We start from the raw sequence: 22,448 nt of genomic DNA on the forward strand, positions 1-22,448 counted from the left end.
GGGTCTCCAAGTTTCGTATGGAAACTCTGCACCCGATTGTTCTGGCCTTGGAGCCTGGGGACTATATGATCTACAATTGGAAAGGACAAGAGGAAAAGACAAAAAACCCTTGTTTGGGAGCACTCATTTGAAAAGATAAGGATAATATGTATAGTGAAAGATATTAAGACATAACCTTTATTTTAATCCTTGAATAAAAAGAAATTTTGGACAAAAAATTGGGACTCGTGTGTGTAAAAATCTTGTTTAACCTTTTTAGCAAATGAGGTACAAGATGATAAAGATGGTGAAAATATCAGTGGAGTAGTAAGGGATACCAAATGGTCTCATTGAGATACAGGGTATCCAGAAAATCACTGTACTAGCCTGGATTATGGATATCACTGATAGAGGCAGTATGGGCAAAATTCTGAGTTAGGTCAAGGTAGATCTCAAGGGGAATGCGAGAAGGGTGGAGCAAGGAATGTGATCGAGCTTCCCTTGGTGGAAGGGGGGGGGGGGGGTCGGGGGTTTAATGTGGTGGGGTGGGTAACACTGGGCCCACTGCACCTGGTATTCTCAGGAGGTTTCCCATCCTAGTACTGGCCAGGCCATGCCTGTTTAGCTTCCGAGATCAGATGAAATCGGGCGTATTCAGGGTAGTATGGCAGTGGGCCAGTATCTTTCACTATACATATTATCCTTATCTTTTCAAATGAGTGCTCCCAAACAAGGTTTTTTTGTCTTTTCCTCTTGTCCTTTCCAATAGTATAACCTACAAAATTCCTGGGAGCACCGCCAATCATTAGCAGTTCTAGAACTATTTAATAACTGCATGTATATTGGTATGTCATTGTTAACATTTATTTTGGTACGTTAGTAATATTGTTTAACTAGTGCGGTTCCACAAAAAAACATGTTTCTGGACTATATGATCTCCCTGGACATACAGGATGCCTACCTGCATATTCCTATTCCAGTGTCATATCAGCAGTACCTCATGTTTGCGGTGGGCAATCTTCATTACCAATTTTGAGCATTACCCTTTGGTTTGACAATAGTTCCCCGTGCTTTCACCAAAGTAATGGCGGTAATGATGGCTACACTCCGCCGTCAAGGGGTCAGGATCCTACCGTACTTGGACGATTTGTTGATCCTGGCAAATTCCCCAGAACTTCTCCTGTGTCATCTCGATCTGACAGTCCAGTGCATGAAAGCCCACAGGTGGCTCATCACCTGGAAAAAATCCTCCCTGGTTCCTGCTCGGAGCATGGTTCACCTGGGAGCATTTTTGGACACTCGCAACCAACGGTTGTTCTTGTCTCAGGAGAAAGTCCTGAAGCTTCAGGACCGGATTAGATGCTTTCTATCTCGTCCGCAAGTGTCGATACATTCAGCAATGCAAGTGCTAGGTCTCATGGTGTCTGCTTTCGACATGGTGGAGTATGCTCAATTCCATTCTCGCCCTCTGCAGAAGTTTATTCTGACCAAGTGGGACGGGCTGCCTCACCGGATCAGATCTCACATGATCTCCTTGTCTCCGGAGGTCCGCCTGTCACTGAGCTGGTGGCTTCAGGACCAACGATTGAGCAGGGGCCGTCCCTTCTGGATATCCAACTGGGTCCTGCTGACGATGGATGCCAGTCTGAGAGGTTGGGGCGCGGTGTTGGAACAACACTCTCTTCAGGGTCGGTGGACCGAGGAGGAGTCTCTACTCCTAATAAACATTCTGGAATTGCGGGCAGTGTTCAATGCGTTGACAATGGCTCAGCATCTGATACAGAACAGACCTGTTCAAGTACAATCGGACAATGCCACCACGGTGGTGTACATCAATCATGAAGGCGGCACTCAAAGCCGCATGGCAATGAGGGAAGTATCTCGGATTCTTCAATGGGCAGAACGCCATCTGCCGGCCATCTCAGAACTGGGAAGCGGACTATCTCAGTCTTCGTAAACGCCGGAGAGTGGAGCCTCCATCCAGAGGTGTTTCAACTTCTCGTGGACACGTGGGGCCTTCCAGATGTGGATCTGATGGAGTCTCGACACAATCACAAGGTTCCAATCTTCGGAGCAAGTACAAGGGATCCTCAAGCAGCGTTCGTGGATGCTCTGGCAATTCCATGGAACTTTCGGCTGCCGTATGTGTTCCCTCCGGTGTCACTCCTGCCCAGAGTAATACGGAAGTTCAAGCAAGAAGGAGGAAACCTACTTCTGGTCGCTCCAGCGTGGCCCAGGCGGCACTGGTTCTCCGATCTACAGGGCCTCTGGTTGGATCATCCCCTTCTACTTCCACAATGACCAGATCTCCTCGTTCAGGGCCCTTGTGTTTACCAGGACTTGGCCCATCTGGCTTTGACGGCATGGCTCTTGAAGCTTCCGTCCTGAGGGCCGAGGGTTTTTCTGAGGCAGTCGTTCAAACTATGTTGAAGGCCCGTAAGCCGGCTTATGCTCAGATCTACCATAGGGTCTGGAATGCTTACTTTACTTGGTGTGCGTCTCACAATCATGACGTTTTCAAGTTTAGTACGGCCAAACTATTGGCCTTTCTACAACAGGGCCTGGACTTAGGCCTGCGTCTGGCCTCCCTCAAGGTTCACATCTCTGCCTTGTCGGTTTGGTTTCAGAGAAAGATTGCTGCCCTACCTGATGTCCATACATTCACTCAGGGCGTGTTGCGGATTCAGCCTCCTTATGTGCCACCTGTGGCCTCTTGGGATCTGTCGGTGGTTTTGGAGGCCTTGCGAGAGTCTCCGTTTGAACCTCTTGCCTCTGCTGACCTTAAGTGGCTTTCCCTTAAGGTACTGTTTTTGCTGGCCATTGCTTCAGCTAGAAAGGTCTCCGACTTGGGTGCCTTATCCTGTAAGTTTCCCCATTTGATATTTCACTGTGACAGGGTGGTTCTTAGAACGCGGCCAGGTTATTTACCCAAGGTGGTGTCTTCCTTCCACCTTAACCAGGAGATTGTGGTTCCGGCCTTTAATTCTCCTGAGTTGTCTACCAAAGAGCGGTCTTTGGATGTAGTACGGGCTCTCCGTATCTATGTGAAGAGAACATCCTCCATTAGGAAATCTGATTCTCTTTTCGCGCTGTTTGGTTTTCACAAACGTGGCTGGCCTGCTTCCAAGCAGACACTGGCCAGATGGATTAGAATGGTGATTGCATATGCTTATGTACAGGCTGATCGTCCGGTTCCTGCTACCATCAAAGCCCATTCTACTCGGTCGGTTGGACCTTCTTGGGCGGCCCACCGTGGTGCGACCCTTTAACAATTGTGCAAGGCGGCTACGTGGTCCTCAGGGACACGTTTATTAGGTTCTATGCCTTCGATACTTCCGCCTCCCAGGATGCTTCCTTTGGATGCCAGGTTCTTGTACCCACTACAGTGCGTCCCCTCCCATAAGGAACTGCTTTAGGACATCCCCGTTGTTAATCCTTGTGGAGCCCAGTGTACCCTGCAGCAGAAAATGAGATTTATGGTAAGAACTTACCGTTGTAAGTTTCCACAAGGCGCCCCGCCCTGACGCACTTAGCTTCTTTGGGTTGGTGTGGAATTAGCCGCTGACACCCTCTCCTGTGGTGAGTGTGTGGTGTAATTGGCTACGAGCGATTGTCGTCTCTAGTACCTGCTACTGCATTGGGCTGGTTAACGAAAACTGAGCTCCTATGCACGGAGGCGGGGTTATAGAGGAGGCGGCACTGTGCATCTTGGGAACAGTCAAAGCTTTGAGCCTGTTCGTGCCTCGGATCAAGATCCTACGCTACACCCCGATGTTAATCCTTGTGGAGCCCAGTGTACCTCGCAGAAAGAGATTTAACAACGGTAAGTTCTTACCATAAATCTCGTTTTTAACAGTACATACAAAATATATGAACAAATTAATATATTGGTAATACATGGAATATATTAATTACCATAGAAAATACACTATAATTAATACAATGTTAATATACAAGATAAATGGTTAGATTGGTAATATTCAGTAAGTATCTATAGATCAGTACTATACAGTATACATTATTATAATTGTACAGTACTATACAACTAGGTGATTCATCGCGCTCTTCACACCGTCGTAAGGGGCTACGCCCCCGTAATCTCTACTGAAAAGTGAAGGTGTAGAATAGTAGTTGTATAGTTTGTTTTGGATGGGTGGATGGTGGTGGGGGTTGGTGGGTGTGCATGCAAGTGGGGGGGGGGCAGATGGTAAATTTAGAGTTGTTTTTTTGGGGGGAGGGGAGAAGCTGGATGGGTGGTGTATTTGTGGTGGGTGGTTGGCAGGTATGGGGTTATGGTTGGGTGTGGGATGGCCTTAGGGTGTGTGGGGTGTTTAGGAGAGGTGTTTGGGTGAGTGCGTTTATGTATGATATCGTGTTGGGGGTGTGTGTGTGTTTTGTGTATGTTATTGTGGTGTGAGGGTGATGGGGGCAGGTGTGAAAGTAGGTGGGTGGTGGTGGTGTAAAGATGGGGAAAGGTGTTTTGTCTGTGGTTGTGGGGGTGTAGGGTGCTTGCGAGTTGTTAGGAGTGTGTAGGCTGAGTGTGTATGTGTGTGTAAGGTAGTAGGCCATGGTATATGTGGGTCTATGAGGCAGCACTTGTTTCCCCCCCACCTTGAGATGAGTGGGCTGTGAGTGGAGTTTTGGGCAAAAGGGAGGCATGCATGTTTATGCACATAGGGGGATGGGTGATAGGGGTAGGTGGGCATTTATTATTGTGTGGGTGCTTAGTTGTTGGCTGGGTGGGGGTGCGGGTGTATGGTGCTGGGAGGGGAGCGACTTGGTTTATGTGGAGTTGGGGGCAGGAGTGGCGAGAGACCTGTCGCCGGTAAACAGACAGGTGCGGCGTAAGTGCAGTGTGTTCATCCGTTGTGCTGACGGTGTCTCCCGGTACAAAGTGGCCCGGGGGCGGGTAGATGAAGAGAGGTGGTGCTGGGATTGTGGGGAGGTCAGGAGCGGTCTTTGCGTCCGTGGTGTGGACGGCGTGTTCCCATTACAGTGTGTCCGCGTCGCGGCTGCAAGGCGACAGGCGGTGCTGGGGTTGTGCGGAGGGTGGGTTAGCGGCAGTGTGGCCTGCAGCTGTCTGGCCGGGCGTGGTGCGGACGGTGGGTGCGGTAGGTGTTGGTGGGTTTGTGCGGATGACGGGAGGGGTGGTGTGGGGTGCGGCTGTCTGGGCGTCCGTGGTGCGGACGGCAGGGCCCAGCCAGCTTGTCCCTCCCACTGATGGATGTGGGGGGTGTTGCTGGGGTTGTGCGGAGGGTGGGTTCGGTGCTGTGGGGTTAGGATGGCCAGTGTGTGCTGGTCCGTTATGCAGACGTCGGGTCTGGGGTTGGCAGAGCCGTCAGTGGCTGCATGTGGCAGCTGGTGGAGTGGTTTTGTGGAAGGTGGGTTTGGGGGGGTGTGGTGCGGGTGTAATTGGGTTGTAGGTGGCTGTGTGTGTGGGGCAACCAAGGGAGGGGTCCATGCTTACCGGGCAGTGTGGTGCGTCCATCCACTGGTGGCTTCTGACTGGGGATGGTGGCCGGATTCTGTGGCTGCTGCTCCCGTTGCAGCTACTGCTAAGGGGTGTGCTGGCACTGGGACAGGGCAGGAGCTGCTAACTCCACCCAGGTCTGTGACTCCACCCAGCGTTAGAGGGCCAGGCACAGAGTCACCGGGCTAATATATAGAAGATAACCATTAATAAAGCCATACTAAACAGTAAAAGACAATCTTCAGTAATCTGCATTAACAGAGATTACAGACAGTGTGTTGTTTTATCTGAGGGTTACACAACTGGGTCATCTTCAGCAGTTGTGGAACTACAAATATCAGCATGCCATGCAAGTGTCTAGTATCAGGGATTTCTGGCATTTGTAGTCCCACCACAGTTGGAGCTGGCTCTGCACCATGACAGGACACAGCTGGAGGCGGAAATCAGAGACGGGGTGGGGGGATGGTGTAGGTGGCAAAAAAGGGCGGGACTAAGGAGAGAGGGTGGAGACATGTACTTATGATGGGGCCAGGGGGTTGGTGGGAGTCACTGAGTGGAGCAAACACAAAATTAATGACACCGCCCTCCCATAGTGAAATGAGATGTTACCTGTCACTGATACTTGCTGAGTGTCAGCCAATCCAGGGACAGCTGTGATTTGTTTACCAGCAGTTTCCATGGAAATAGAATTTCACAGTATGTGTCACAATAGCCTTTCTTTCCCATAGAACATGCTGCAGATACAGGTCACATGTCTCATGTACATTACTCACTGTTATCTGTATAATAGCACATATGCTGGTCACACGTCTCATGTATATTACACACTGTTATGTGTATAATAGCACATATGCTGGTCACACGTCTCATGTATATTACACACTGTTATGTGTATAATAGCACGTATGCAGGTCACACGTCTCATGTACATTACTCACTGTTATCTGTATAATAGCACATATGCTGGTCACACGTCTCATGTATATTACACACTGTTATGTGTATAATAGCACATATGCTGGTCACACGTCTCATTTATATTACACACTGTTATCTGTATAATAGCACATATGCTGGTCACACGTCTCATGTATATTACACACTGGTATGTGTATAATAGCACGTATGCTGGACACACGTCTCGTGTACATTACTCACTGTTATCTGTATAATAGCACGTATGCTGGTCACACGTCTCATGTATATTACACACTGTTATCTGTATAATAGCACATATGCTGGACACACGTCTCGTGTACATTACTCACTGTTATCTGTATAATAGCACGTATGCTGGTCACACGTCTGATGTATATTACTCACTGTTATCTGTATAATAGCACAAATGCTGGTCACACGTCTCGTGTACATTACTCACTGTTATCTGTATAATAGCGCACATGCAGGTCACACGTCTCATGTATATTACTCACTGTTATCTGTATTATAGCACGTATGCAGGTCACACGTCTCATGTATATTACTCACTGTTATCTGTATAATAGCACATATGCTGATCACACGTCTCATGTATATTACTCACTGTTATCTGTATAATAGTACATATGCTGGTCACACGTCTCATGTATATTACACACTGTTATCTGTATAATAGCACATATGCAGGTCACACGTCTCATGTATATTTCTCTAACGTCCTAAGTGGATGCTGGGGACTCCGTATGGACCATGGGGAATAGCGGCTCCGCAGGAGACTGGGCACATCTAAAGAAAGCTTTAGGACTAGCTGGTGTGCACTGGCTCCTCCCCCTATGACCCTCCTCCAAGCCTCAGTTAGATTTCTGTGCCCGACGAGAAGGGTGCACACTAGGGGCTCTCCTGAGCTTCTTAGTGAAAGTTTTAGTTTAGGTTTGTTATTTTCAGTGAGACCTGCTGGCAACAGGCTCACTGCATCGAGGGACTAAGGGGAGAAGAAGCGAACTCACCTGCGTGCAGAGTGGATTGGGCTTCTTGGCTACTGGACATTAGCTCCAGAGGGACGATCACAGGTTCAGCCTGGATGGGTGCCGGAGCCGCGCCGCCGGCCCCCTTACAGAGCCAGAAGAGCGAAGAGGTCCGGAAAAATCGGCGGCAGAAGACGTTCCTGTCTTCAATAAGGTAGCGCACAGCACTGCAGCTGTGCGCCATTGCTCTCAGCACACTTCATACTCCGGTCACTGAGGGTGCAGGGCGCTGGGGGGGGCGCCCTGAGACGCAATAAAACACGACAGAAATACCTTACATGGCAAAAAATACATCACATATAGCTCCTGGGCTATATGGATGCATTTAACCCCTGCCAAAATATACAAAAAAACGGGAGATAAGGCCGCCGGAAAGGGGGCGGAGCCTATCTCCTCAGCACACTGGCGCCATTTTCCCTCACAGCTCAGTTGGAGGGAAGCTCCCCTGGCTCTCCCCTGCAGTCACTACACTACAGAAAGGGTTAAAAAAGAGAGGGGGGCACTAATTAGGCGCAGTATTAAAACATACAGCAGCTATAAGGGGAAAAACACTTATATAAGGTTATCCCTGTATATATATAGCGCTCTGGTGTGTGCTGGCATACTCTCCCTCTGTCTCCCCAAAGGGCTAGTGGGGTCCTGTCCTCTATCAGAGCATTCCCTGTGTGTGTGCTGTGTGTCGGTACGTTTGTGTCGACATATATGAGGAGAAAAATGATGTTGAGACGGAGCAGAGTGTCTGTAACAGTGATGTCACCCCCTAGGGGGTCGACACCTGAGTGGATGTACTGTTGAAAATTACGTGACAGTGTCAGCTCTATATAAAAACAGTGGTTGACATGAGACAGCCGGCTACTCAGCTTGTGCCTGTCCAGACGTCTCATAGGCCGTCAGGGGCTCTAAAGCGGCCGTTACCTCAGATGGCAGATACAGACGCCGACACGGATACTGACTCCTGTGTCGATGGTGAAGAGACAACCGTGATTTCCAGTAGGGCCACACGTTACATGATTGATACAATGGAAAATGTTTTTATACATTTCTGATAATACGAGTACCACCAAAAAGGGGTATTATGTTCGGTGGGGGAAAAACTACCTGTAGTTTTCCTAAATCTGAAAAATAAAATGAGGTGTGTGATGATGCGTGGGTTTCCCCCCGATAACACTTGATAATTTCTTAAAAAGTATTGGCTGCATACCCTTTCCCGCCAGAGGTTAGGGTGCGTTGGGAAACACCCCCTAGGGGGGATAAGGCGCTCACACGCTTGTAAGAACAAGGGCTCTACCCTCTCATGAGATGGCCGCCCTTAAGGATCCTGCTGATAGAAAGCAGGAGGGTATCCAAAAATGTATTTACACACATACTGGTGTTATACTGCGACCAGCTATCGCCTCAGCCTGGAGGTGCAGTGCTGGGTTGGCATGGTCGGATTCCCTGACTGGAAATATTGATATCCTAGATAAGGATAGTATATTATTGCCTATAGAGCATTTAAAAGATGCATTTCTATATATGCATGATGCACAGCGGAATAATTGCCGACTGGCATCAAGTATAAGTGCGTTGTCCAATTCTACCAGTAAAATGGTCAGGTGATGCGGATTCCAAACGGCATTTGGAAGTATTGCCTTTGAAAGGGGACATTTGGGGTCGGTCCTTTAGACCTGGTGGCCACGGGAACAGCTGGGAAATCCACGTTTGTACCCCAGGTCGCCTCTCAAAATAAGACGCCGTATTATCAGGCGCAGTCCTTTGTTGGCAAGCGGACAAAAGGTTCCTCTTTTCTGCTCGTGACAGACGGAGAGGAAAAAGGCTGCAGAGATCAGCCAGTTCCCAGGAACAGAAACCCTTTCCCGCCTCTGCCAAGCCCTCAGTATGACGCTAGGGCTATACAAGCTCAGGCACGGTGGGGGCCCGTTCTCAATGAATTTCAGTGCGCAGTGGGCTCACTCGCAAGTAGACCCCTGGATCCTTCAGGTAATATCTCAGGGGTACATATTGGAATTCGAGACGTCTCCCCCTCGCCGTTTCCAAAAGTTGGCTTTACCGACGTCTCCCTCTGACAGGGAGGCAGTTTTGGAAGCCATTCACAAGCTGTATTCCCAGCAGGTGATAATCAAGGTACCCCTCCTGCAACAGGGAACGGGGTATTATTCCACACTATTGTGGTACCGAAGCCAGACGGCTCGGTGAGACCGATTCTAAATCTAAAATCTAAAATCTTTGAACACTTACATACAGAGGTTCAAATTCAAGATTGAGTCACTCAGAGTAGTGATTGCGAACCTGGAAGAAGGGGACTACATGATGTCTCGGGACATCAAGGATGCTTACCTTCATGTCAAAATTTACCCTTCTCACCAAGGGTACCTCAGGTTATGGTACAGAACTGTCACTATCAGTTCAGACGCTGCCGTAGGGATGGTCCACGGCACCCCGGGTCTTTACCAAGGTAATGGACGAAATTATATCCCTTCGAAGGAAGGGAATTTTAGTTATCCCTTACTTGGACGATTCCCTGATAAGGGTAAGATCCAGGGAACAGTTGGAGGTCGGTGTAGCACTATCTCAGGTAGTGTTGCGGCAGCACGATTGGATTCTCAATATTCCAAAATCGCAGCTGGTTCCGACGACTTGTCTTCTGTTTCCTAGGGATGATCCTGGACACAGTCCAGAAAAAAGGTGTTTCTCCCGGAAGAGAAAGCCAGGGAGTTATCCGAGCTAATCAGGAACCTCCTAAAACCGAACCAAGTCTCAGTGCATCAATGCACAAGGGTTCTGGGAAAAAATGATGGCTTCATACGAAGCAATCCCATTCGTTAGATTCCACGCAAGAACTTTCCAGTGGAACCTACTGGACAAATGGTCCGGGTCGCATTTTCAGATGCATCAGCGGATAACCCTGTCACCAAGGACAAGGGTATCCATCCTGTGGTGGTTGCAGAGTGCTCATCTTCTAGGGGGCCGCAGATTCGGCATTCAGGACTGGGTCCTGGTGACCACGGATGCCAGCCTGCGAGGCTGGGGAGCAGTCACACAGGGAAGGAATATCCAGGGCTTAGGGTCAAGCCGGGATACATCACTTCACATAAATATCCTGAAGCTAAGGGCCATTTACAATGCTCTAAGCTTAGCAAGACCTCTGCTTCAAGGTCAGCCGGTGTTGATCCAGTCGGACAACATCATGGCAGTCACCCACGTAAACAGACAGGGTGGCACAAGAAGCAGGAGGGCAATGGCAGAAGCTGCAAGGATTCTTCGCTGGGCGGAAAATCATGTGATAGCACTGTCAATAGTATTCATTCCGGGAGTGGACAACTGGGAAGCAGACTTCCTCAGCACGACCTCCACCCGGGAGAGTGGGGACTTCACCCAGAAGTCGTCCACATGATTAAAAAACTCGACAGGTATTGCGCCAGGTCAAGAGACCCTCAGGCAATAGTTGTAGACGCTCTGGTAACACCGTGGGTGTACCAGTCAGTATATGTGTTCCCTCCTCTGCCTCTCATACCCAAGGTACTGAGATTGATAAGATGGAGAGGAGAAAGCACTATATTCGTGGCTCCGGATTGGCCAAGAAGGACTTGGTAACCGGAACTTCAAGAGATGCTCACGGAGGATCCGTGGCCTCTACCTCTAAGAAGGGACCTGCTCCAGCAAGGACCCTGTCTGTTCCAAGACTTACCGCGGCTGCGTTTGACGGCATGGCGGTTGAACACCGGATCCTGAAGGAAAAAAGGCATTCCGGATGAAGTCATCCCTATCCTGATCAATAGCCAGGAAGGATGTAACCGCAAAAAACATTATCACCGCAATTGGCGAAAATATGTTGCGTAGTGCGAGGCCAGTAAGGCCCGACGGAGGAAATTCAACTGGGTCGATTCCTACATTTCCTGCAAACAGGAGTGTTTATGGGCCTGAAATTGGGGTCCATTAAGTTTCAGATTTCGGCCCTGTCAATTTTCTTCCAAAAAAGAACTAGCTTCAGTCCCTGAAGTTTAGACGTTTGTAAAAGGGGTACTGCATATACAGCCTCCTTTTGTGCCTCCAGTGGCAATTTGGGATCTCAATGTAGTTTGGGTTCCAAAAGTCACATTGGTTTGAACCACTTAAATCTGTGGAGTTAAAAATATCTCACATGGAAAGTGGTCATGCTGTTGGCCCTGGCCTCGGCCAGGCGCGTGTCAGAATTGGCGGCTTTATCCTGTGAAAGCCCTTATCTGATTTTCCATTCGGACAGGGCGGAATTGAGGACTCGTCCTCAGTTTCTCCCTAAGGTGGTTCCAGCGTTTTCACCTGAACCAACCTATTGTGGTGCCTGCGGCTACTAGGGACTTGGAGGAATCCAGGTTGCTGGATGTTGTCAGGGCCCTGAAAAAGATGTTTCCAGGACGGCTGGAGTCAGGAAATCTGACTCGCTGTTTATCCTGTATGCACCCAACATGCTGGGTGTTTCTGCTTCTAAGCAGACTATTGCTCGTTGGATTGTAGTGCAATTCAGCTTGCACATTCTGTGGCAGGCCTGCCACAGCTAAAATCTGTAAAAGCCCGTTCCACAAGGAAAGTGGGCTCATCTTGGGCGGCTGCCCGAGGGGTCTCGGCTTTACAACTTTGACGAGCAGCTACTTGGTCAGGGGCAAACACGTTTGCTAAATTCTACAAATTTGATACCCTGGCTGAGGAGGACCTGGAGTTCTCTCATTCGGTGCTGCAGAGTCATCCGCACTCTCCCGCCCGCTTGGGAGCTTTGGTATAATCCCCATGGTCCTTACGGAGTCCCCAGCATCCACTTAGGACGTTAGAGAAAATAAGAATTTACTTACCGATAATTCTATTTCTCATAGTCCGTAGTGGATGCTGGGCGCCCATCCCAAGTGCGGATTGTCTGCAATACTTGTACATAGTTATTGTTACAAAAATCGGGTTATTATTGTTGGGAGCCATCTTTTCAGAGGCTCCTCTGTTATCATACTGTTAACTGGGTTCAGATCACAAGTTATACGGTGTGATCGGTGTGGCTGGTATGAGTCTTACCCGGGATTCAAAATCCTTCCTTATTGTGTACGCTCGTCCGGGCACAGTATCCTAACTGAGGCTTGGAGGAGGGTCATAGGGGGAGGAGCCAGTGCACACCAGCTAGTCCTAAAGCTTTCTTTAGATGTGCCCAGTCTCCTGCGGAGCCGCTATTCCCCATGGTCCTTACGGAGTCCCCAGCATCCACTACGGACTATGAGAAATAGAATTATCGGTAAGTAAATTCTTATTTACTCACTGTTATCTGTATAATAGCACATATGCAGGTCACACGTCTCATGTATATTACTCACTGTTATCTGTATAATAGCACATATGCTGGTCACACGTCTCATGTATATTACTCACTGTTATCTGTATAATAGCACATATGCAGGTCACACGTCTCATGTATATTACTCACCGTTATCTGTATAATAGCACATATGCTGGTCACATGTCTCGTGTACATTACACACTGTTATCTGTATAATAGCACATATGCTGATCACACGTCTCATGTATATTACTCACTGTTATCTGTATAATAGCACATATGCTGGTCACACGTCTCATGTATATTACACACTGTTATCTGTATAATAGCACATATGCTGGTCACACGTCTCATGTATATTACACACTGTTATCTGTATAATAGCACATATGCAGGTCACACGTCTCATTTATATTACACACTGTTATCTGTATAATAGCACATATGCTGGCCACACGTCTCATGTATATTACACACTGTTATCTGTATAATAGCACATATGCTGGACACACGTCTCGTGTACATTACTCACTGTTATCTGTATAATAGCACGTATGCTGGTCACACGTCTCATGTATATTACTCACTGTTATCTGTATAATAGCACAAATGGTGGTCACACGTCTCGTGTACATTACTCACTGTTATCTGTATAATAGCGCACATGCAGGTCACACGTCTCATGTATATTACTCACTGTTATCTGTATTATAGCACGTATGCAGGTCACACGTCTCATGTACATTACTCACTGTTATCTGTATAATAGCACATATGCTGATCACACGTCTCATGTATATTACTCACTGTTATCTGTATAATAGCACATATGCTGGTCACACGTCTCATGTGTATTACACACTGTTATCTATATAATAGCACATATGCAGGTCACACGTCTCATGTATATTACTCACTGTTATCTGTATAATAGCACATATGCAGGTCACACGTCTCATGTATATTACTCACTGTTATCTGTATAATAGCACATATGCTGGTCACACGTCTCATGTATATTACTCACTGTTATCTGTATAATAGCACATATGCAGGTCACACGTCTCATGTATATTACTCACCGTTATCTGTATAATAGCACATATGCTGGTCACATGTCTTGTGTACATTACACACTGTTATCTGTATAATAGCACATATGCTGATCACACGTCTCATGTATATTACTCACTGTTATCTGTATAATAGCACATATGCTGGTCACACGTCTCATGTATATTACACACTGTTATCTGTATAATAGCACATATGCAGGTCACACGTCTCATTTATATTACACACTGTTATCTGTATAATAGCACATATGCTGGCCACACGTCTCATGTATATTACACACTGTTATCTGTATAATAGCACAAATGCTGGTCACACGTCTCGTGTACATTACTCACTGTTGTCTGTATAATAGCGCACATGCAGGTCACACGTCTCATGTACATTACTCACTGTTATCTGTATAATAGCACATATGCTGATCACATGTCTCATGTATATTACTGACTGTTATCTGTATAATAGCACATATGCTGGTCACACGTCTCATGTATATTACACACTGTTATCTGTATAATAGCACATATGCAGGTCACACGTCTCATGTATATTACTCACTGTTATCTGTATAATAGCACGTATGCAGGTCACACGTCTCATTTATATTACACACTGTTATCTGTATAATAGCACGTATGCTGGTCACACGTCTCATGTATATTACTCACTGTTATCTGTATTATAGCACGTATGCAGGTCACACGTCTCATGTATATTACTCACTGTTATGTGTATTATAGCACATATGCTGATCACACGTCTCATGTATATTACTCGCTGTTATCTGTATAATAGCACATATGCTGATCACACGTCTCATGTATAGTACTCACTGTTATGTGTATTATAGCACATATGCTGATCACACGTCTCATGTATATTACTCACTGTTATCTGTATAATAGCACATATGCTGGTCACACGTCTCATTTATATTACTCACTGTTATCTGTATAATAGCACATATGCAGGTCACACGTCTCATGTATATTACTCACTGTTATGTGTATTATAGCACATATGCTGATCACACGTCTCATGTATATTACTCACTGTTATCTGTATAATAGCACATATGCAGGTCACACGTCTCATGTATATTACTCACTGTTATCTGTATTATAGCACGTATGCAGGTCACACGTCTCATGTATATTACTCACTGTTATGTGTATTATAGCACATATGCTGATCACACGTCTCATGTATATTACTCACTGTTATCTGTATAATAGCACATATGCTGATCACACGTCTCATGTATATTACTCACTGTTATCTGTATAATAGCACGTATGCTGGTCACACGTCTCATGTATATTACTCACTGTTATCTGTATTATAGCACGTATGCAGGTCACACGTCTCATGTATATTACTCACTGTTATGTGTATTATAGCACATATGCTGATCACACGTCTCATGTATATTACTCACTGTTATCTGTATAATAGCACATATGCTGATCACACGTCTCATGTATATTACTCACTGTTATCTGTATAATAGCACGTATGCAGGTCACACGTCTCATGTATATTACTCACTGTTATGTGTATTATAGCACATATGCTGATCACACGTCTCATGTATATTACTCACTGTTATCTGTATAATAGCACATATGCTGATCACACGTCTCATGTATATTACTCACTGTTATCTGTATAATAGCACGTATGCAGGTCACACGTCTCATGTATATTACTCACTGTTATCTGTATAATAGCACATATGCTGATCACACGTCTCATGTATATTACTCACTGTTATCTGTATAATAGCACGTATGCTGGTCACACGTCTCATTTATATTACACACTGTTATCTGTATAATAGCACATATGCTGATCACACGTCTCATGTATATTACTCACTGTTATCTGTATAATAGCACGTATGCTGGTCACACGTCTCATGTATATTACTCACTGTTATCTGTATTATAGCACGTATGCAGGTCACACGTCTCATGTATATTACTCACTGTTATCTGTATTATAGCACGTATGCAGGTCACACGTCTCATGTATATTACTCACTGTTATGTGTATTATAGCACATATGCTGATCACACGTCTCATGTATATTACTCACTGTTATCTGTATAATAGCACATATGCTGATCACACGTCTCATGTATAGTACTCACTGTTATGTGTATTATAGCACATATGCTGATCACACGTCTCATGTATATTACTCACTGTTATCTGTATAATAGCACATATGCAGGTCACACGTCTCATGTATATTACTCACTGTTATCTGTATTATAGCACGTATGCAGGTCACACGTCTCATGTATATTACTCACTGTTATGTGTATTATAGCACATATGCTGATCACACGTCTCATGTATATTACTCACTGTTATCTGTATAATAGCACATATGCAGGTCACACGTCTCATGTATATTACTCACTGTTATCTGTATAATAGCACGTATGCAGGTCACACGTCTCATGTATATTACTCACTGTTATCTGTATTATAGCACGTATGCAGGTCACACGTCTCATGTATATTACTCACTGTTATCTGTATTATAGCACATATGCTGATCACACGTCTCATGTACATTACTCACTGTTATCTGTATAATAGCACATATGCAGGTCACACGTCTCATTTATATTACACACTGTTATCTGTATTATAGCACGTATGCTGGTCACACGTCTCATGTATATTACTCACTGTTATCTGTATAATAGCACATATGCTGGTCACACGTCTCATGTATATTACACACTGTTATCTGTATTATAGCACATATGCTGATCACACGTCTCATTTATATTACACACTGTTATCTGTATTATAGCACGTATGCTGGTCACACGTCTCATGTATATTACTCACTGTTATCTGTATTATAGCACGTATGCAGGTCACACGTCTCATGTATATTACTCACTGTTATCTGTATTATAGCACGTATGCTGGTCACACGTCTCATGTATATTACTCACTGTTATCTGTATAATAGCACACATGCAGGTCACACGTCTCATGTATATTACTCACTGTTATCTGTATAATAGCACATATGCTGGTCACACGTCTCATGTATAGTACTCACTGTTATGTGTATTATAGCACATATGCAGTCACATGTATATTACTCACTGTCATGGCAGTAGGCATACGTCCCAACTTTTCGTACCTTAGTATCAGGGACTCCATTGCACGACAAAGCCGCGCCTGCCCGAAAAGGGGGCATGCCCTCTGTAAAAGGGTGTGTGGCTTTGCAATAATGGCGCGACCGCCTGCCACGCCTCCCGTTTTCATCACAGTGGCAGCATGGCTGTTTTTATCACAGTGGGGGCATAGCCTCCCCCAGTCCCTCTGGTTCTAGTGAATAGACGCTCCCGTGAACCCACGCCCCATTTCACATAGGTCAGAGCTCCCTTTTCAAAATCAGGTGCGGCTTCGCGGCGCAAGTGTTCCTCTTCCACTCTACAAAATGTTGGGAGGTATGATGACAGTTGGTGGCAGTTGGTGTGGCTCCCCTATTTGAAATGTGGACTGCGCTGCAGTCCCTCCTCTGGAGCTGCAATTCAAACATATGAAGAATGTAGATAAGGCAGCGGGTATGTCAGTTCTAAAATCAGCAGCCTACCGTTCAGCCGCACTATATCAGTGACAGCGAGTGTATCACAATGTTCTAATCAGCGATCTGTAGTGTCACTGCGTAGAATGAGCAATACTCAGTAACTGTTCTTCATGCGCAGCTGAGTCGCAGGGAGTTATTGTCGCTAGAGATATTATAGCTCATATTACTGCGTTTAATTCTACTTTTTAATCGGTAAATTTTATATTACTGCTGCAAAGTGTTACTTGTAGCAAGTTCCAGTAAATCATTAAAGGAAGAGTACTTACCCGCGTGCAATCCGCTACATAAACGGGACAGTGGGGTCTATTTACTAAGCCTTGGAAGGAGGTACAGTGGACGGAGATAAAGTACCAGCCAACCAGCTCCTAACTGTATTTTTCAAACCCAGCCTGTGACACGGCAGTTAGGAGCTGATTGGCTGATACTTTATCTCTGTCCACTTTATCTCCTTCCAAGGCTTAGTAAATAGACCCCAAAATCACTGTTTGCTATTCAGCAGCTAATGCATAAAGGTTCATAGATCAAAAAGGTCAAAATATTTTTAATAGGCCGCTAAGGTTCAGCCGCAGTTACAGATTATATAAGCGACCCAGTAATGCCCCACAAGTCTTAATACATTTGCTGTACGGTGGCAATAGAACAACTCTAGTGGCACGGCCCAGAATATACTTAGGTTAGGTTTAGGATACGGGAGGAGAGTTAAGGTTAGACTGGGCGGGGTTGGGTTTAGGCACCACCAGGGAGGGTTAGGCTGCAGGAAGGGGGGTGGAATCTGAGCATCGGGATGCCGCAGTCTATTCTCACCCCCCCGGCATCCCAAACACTGGCATATTTTACCCAACCCGTTTCATTATCTTCTTAATGATCTCCTTAACATTCTCTTATTCCCACCATGACCTCTACACAATAAAGAAATGTAAATGATATCTCATACATAAAAATGTACATTAGGCTCAAACCTCTGAATTATTGCCTGAAAAGCACAGGGAAACTTTGTTCACAGTAATGTGCCAAATACCATGCAAACCGAAGTTTTGAACACTTCGGGGTCTATTTACTAAGCTCTGGATGGAGATAAGTGAATGGAGATAAAGTAACAGCCAATGAGCTTCTAACTGTCATTTTTCAAACCCAGACTGTGACATGGCAGTTAGACAGTGATTAGCTGGGACTTTATCTCCATCCAAGGCTTAGTACATAGACCCCGGCTTAGAGAGAGTGTTGTGGATAGAGCACTCCGAGCTTGTGGTATGATTGTGTAGTTATCAAAGGAAACCTTATGTTTTCTTGTACTTCTCTACAGGCAGTAGGCCATAGCTCTGCCACGAATAACAGTCAGGGCCTCTCTTTCACCATAAAGACATTTTATTACAACGTCAAGAAAGTGAGACCCAGTCCTCGTCCCGTCTCACACAGGCAGCATAGTATCTCGTTGGGGTTGTCTGATGGATGTCTCACTAGTAGGCCACGGAATTTTAGGAACTAAAAAAAAAAAACTTAAATTTTTTTTTTCAATGTTTTAGAATTTTATAGGTTTTTAAAAATCTGAGTTTAGGAATTGATACGTTGTATGCAAGTAAAACAAAACCATGCAACGTATCATTATGTGTGAAATACTGTGCCTTTATCACAGATGTGTCCTGCTACATCCTTGCATCATTTGCTCCCGCAATGCACTATGCCGTGGGAGGTTGCGATCCATTCACAGCCGTGGCTTTCCCATAGAAGCGAATGGATCGCAGGTGCTGCCAGTCGCGCCGTGTACTCTACACAACAAGTCTGTAACAGGATACATCTGTATATATGAACCACATATGAAGACTACTCATTCCACACATTTCCACAGTAAATTTATATAGTTTCTAAGAATTAGGTCTTTAAAGGTTCTAATAGTCAACATAGGTCATTTTAGGTACTTAGATCCAGGTTAGGTCGTTTTAGGTCTGGTAGAAATTAGGTATGTTATTCCCTGGTACATAAAACATAAAAGGAAATTGAAAATTTGAATGTAATGAGAAAGGAATAGGTTAGCATAGTGGTTCTCAAACTCTGTCCTCAGGACCCCACACGGTTCACGTTTTCCATGTCACCCAGCAGCTGCACTGTGTATCACCAACTGTCACATTTTAAAAATCTACAGGTGACCTGCAAAACATGAACCGTGTGGGGTCCTGAGGACCGAGTTTGAGAACCTGTGTGTTAGCGGTACAACTGATGGTTCTCTGAGCCTCCTGACTTTGTTTCTTATTGGTCAGACCAAACAAGAATCATACCGTTAATGTTAGATGAGCCTGAAGTTCTGATGCTTCCAGCAAATTCTTTCACTTTCCTCCTTTGCAGGTCAATGAATGGTTCTGCGACATGTTCCTCATCAGGGACATAGTAGAGAGCAGCAAAGAACTTCTGCACACTAAGATGGATGTAGCAGGTCCGGGTCTCAGTGTCCTTATGGATGATGTTCTCATTCAGATACAAAGACTCCAGCTCCGACACAGAGAGTCCACGTCTACCAAGAGCTGATTCCTCAGAATTAGAACAGAACAGAATCCTTCTGCACCAGACCCCTCCATTGGCCAAAGCACACAGCTTCTCTTACATGTGCTTACAGCCTGGGCAGAGTCCATTCCAAGGTACTTTATTAAACCCTTTAGGTACGGGTAACTGGATACGGATGTCTTTGAATCAATCACAGGTAATCCCACTTTTAGTAGTGGTTTCATTACAGTACATACAATCAGGCAAGTTATTGGGACAACCCACATGGTAAACAGTGACATTGGGGCTAATTCAGACCTGAGCGGTGCTGTGCGTGTTCACACAACAGCGATCAGGCCTGAACTGCGCAGGCCAGACAGCCGAAGGCTGTCCTTAGCTAGCGATCGCCTCTGCCTGATTGACAGGCAGAGGCAGTCGCTGGGGGCGCAGTCCGGCCGACGCAGGTGTGGTCAGACCGTGCCGGGGGCAGGCTGCGGCGGTTGCATGACGTCACGCAGCCGCTGCAACCCGGGCAGCGACGAGTAGCTGAAGTACAAAAGCATCGCCGCTGTGCAATGCTTTTGTACTTCTGCGAAGGGGCAGGGACTAACATGCGGGGCAGGCTAACCCTGTACTGGGCGTCCCCCCACGTCAGTGTGCCTGATCATAGCTGTGCTAAATTTAGCACAGCTACGATCATCTCTGAATCACCCCCATTGTCCTTAACTGTACTAAGAGCCAGGTCTGCTAGTTCTATGGTATCAAAGAAATAATATATTCTTTACGGTCATTCTCTGTAAAACCTAAGATTTCTACATGCCACAGACATCTTCAGCATCATGATTAGAGAGAGAACTGTATTTGAGAACCCTAGTTCACCCTGCACATTAAACCACAGAGGTGCACTTTTCCTCACAGCCTACTGATCTGTGATAAAAGCCCCTCTGGGGTTAAACATGCGGGGAAACCCACTGATTCTGCATTTTACATGGAATCAATGGGTTAGTGAAGAAAACGCAATTTAATTGAATAGCTGCAAACCCTGCAGCTAATTGGATTCACCCACTAGTGTAGCACTGGCTAAGGGCCATGGCAATGGACTATTGGGGTAATTCAGAGTTGATCGCAGCACCAAATTTGTTAGCAGTTGGGCAAAACCATGGGGGTAATTCTGAGTTGATCGCAGCAGCAGGTTTGTTAGCAATTGGGCAAAACCATGTGCACTGCAGGGGGAGCAGATATAACGTTTGCAGAGAGAGTTAAATTTGGGTGGGTTATTTTGTCTCTGTGCAGGGTAAATACTGGCTGCTTTATTTTTACACTGCAAGTTAGATTTCAGTTTGAATACACCCCAACCAAATCTAACTCTCTCTGCACATGTTATATCTGTCCCCCCTGCACTGCACATGCTTTTGCCCAATTGCTAACATAGGGGGTAATTCTGAGTTGATCGCAGCAGGATCTTTGTTAGCAATTGGGCAAAACCATGGGGGTAATTCCAAGTTGATCGCAGCAGGAAATTTTTTAGCAGTTGGGCAAAACCATGTGCACTGCAGGGGAGGCAGATATAACATGTGTAGAGAGAGTTAGATTTGGGTGGGTTATTTTGTTTCTGTGCAGGGTAAATACTGGCTGCTTTATTTTTACACTGCAATTTAGATTGCAGATTGAACTCACCACACCCAAATCTAACTCTCTCTGCACATGTTATATCTGCCCCCCCCCCCCCCCCCTGCAGTGCACATGGTTTTGCCCAACTGCTAAAAAAAATTCCTGCTGCAATCAACTTGGAATTACCCCCCATGTGCACTGCAGGAGAGGCAGATAATAAGAATTTACTTACCGATAATTCTATTTCTCATAGTCCGTAGTGGATGCTGGGGACTCCGAAAGGACCATGGGGAATAGCGGCTCCGCAGGAGACTGGGCACAAAGTAAAAGCTTTAGGACTAGCTGGTGTGCACTGGCTCCTCCCCCTATGACCCTCCTCCAAGCCTCAGTTAGGATACTGTGCCCGGACGAGCGTACACAATAAGGAAGGATTTTGAATCCCGGGTAAGACTCATACCAGCCACACCAATCACACCATACAACTTGTGATCTGAACCTAGTTAACAGCATGATAACAGAAGGAGCCTCTGAAAAGATGGCTCACAACAACAATAACCCGATTGTAATGCAGACAATCCGCACTTGGGATGGGCGCCCAGCATCCACTACGGACTATGAGAAATAGAATTATCGGTAAGTAAATTCTTATTTTCTCTAACGTCCTAGTGGATGCTGGGGACTCCGAAAGGACCATGGGGATTATACAAAAGCTCCCAAACGGGCGGGAGAGTGCGGATGACTCTGCAGCACCGAATGAGAGAACTCCAGGTCCTCCTCAGCCAGGGTATCAAATTTGTAGAATTTAGCAAACGTGTTTGCCCCTGACCAAGTAGCTGCTCGGCAAAGTTGTAAAGCCGAGACCCCTCGGGCAGCCGCCCAAGATGAGCCCACTTTCCGTGTGGAATGGGCTTTTACAGATTTTGACTGTGGCAGGCCTGCCACAGAATGTGCAAGCTGAAT

At 45.9% G+C, this 22,448-nt stretch overlaps 1 protein-coding gene and 1 pseudogene across 2 annotated transcripts in view; one reads left to right on the plus strand and one right to left on the minus strand.

Moving 5' to 3' along the window:
* Positions 1–22,448, plus strand: part of LOC135054883 (oocyte zinc finger protein XlCOF7.1-like) — a 247,351-nt gene that overhangs the window by 110,176 nt on the left and 114,727 nt on the right. For both annotated transcript variants that reach the window (XM_063958319.1, XM_063958320.1), the window contains exon 3: positions 19,743–20,032. The gene's annotated coding sequence lies outside the window, so the exon portion shown is untranslated. The remainder of the gene's footprint in view (positions 1–19,742; positions 20,033–22,448) is intronic.
* On the minus strand, positions 538–655 carry LOC134890420 (5S ribosomal RNA; annotated as a pseudogene).

Source organism: Pseudophryne corroboree, chromosome 3, assembly GCF_028390025.1.
Source record: "Pseudophryne corroboree isolate aPseCor3 chromosome 3, aPseCor3.hap2, whole genome shotgun sequence".
NCBI classification, from domain to species: domain Eukaryota; kingdom Metazoa; phylum Chordata; class Amphibia; order Anura; family Myobatrachidae; genus Pseudophryne; species Pseudophryne corroboree.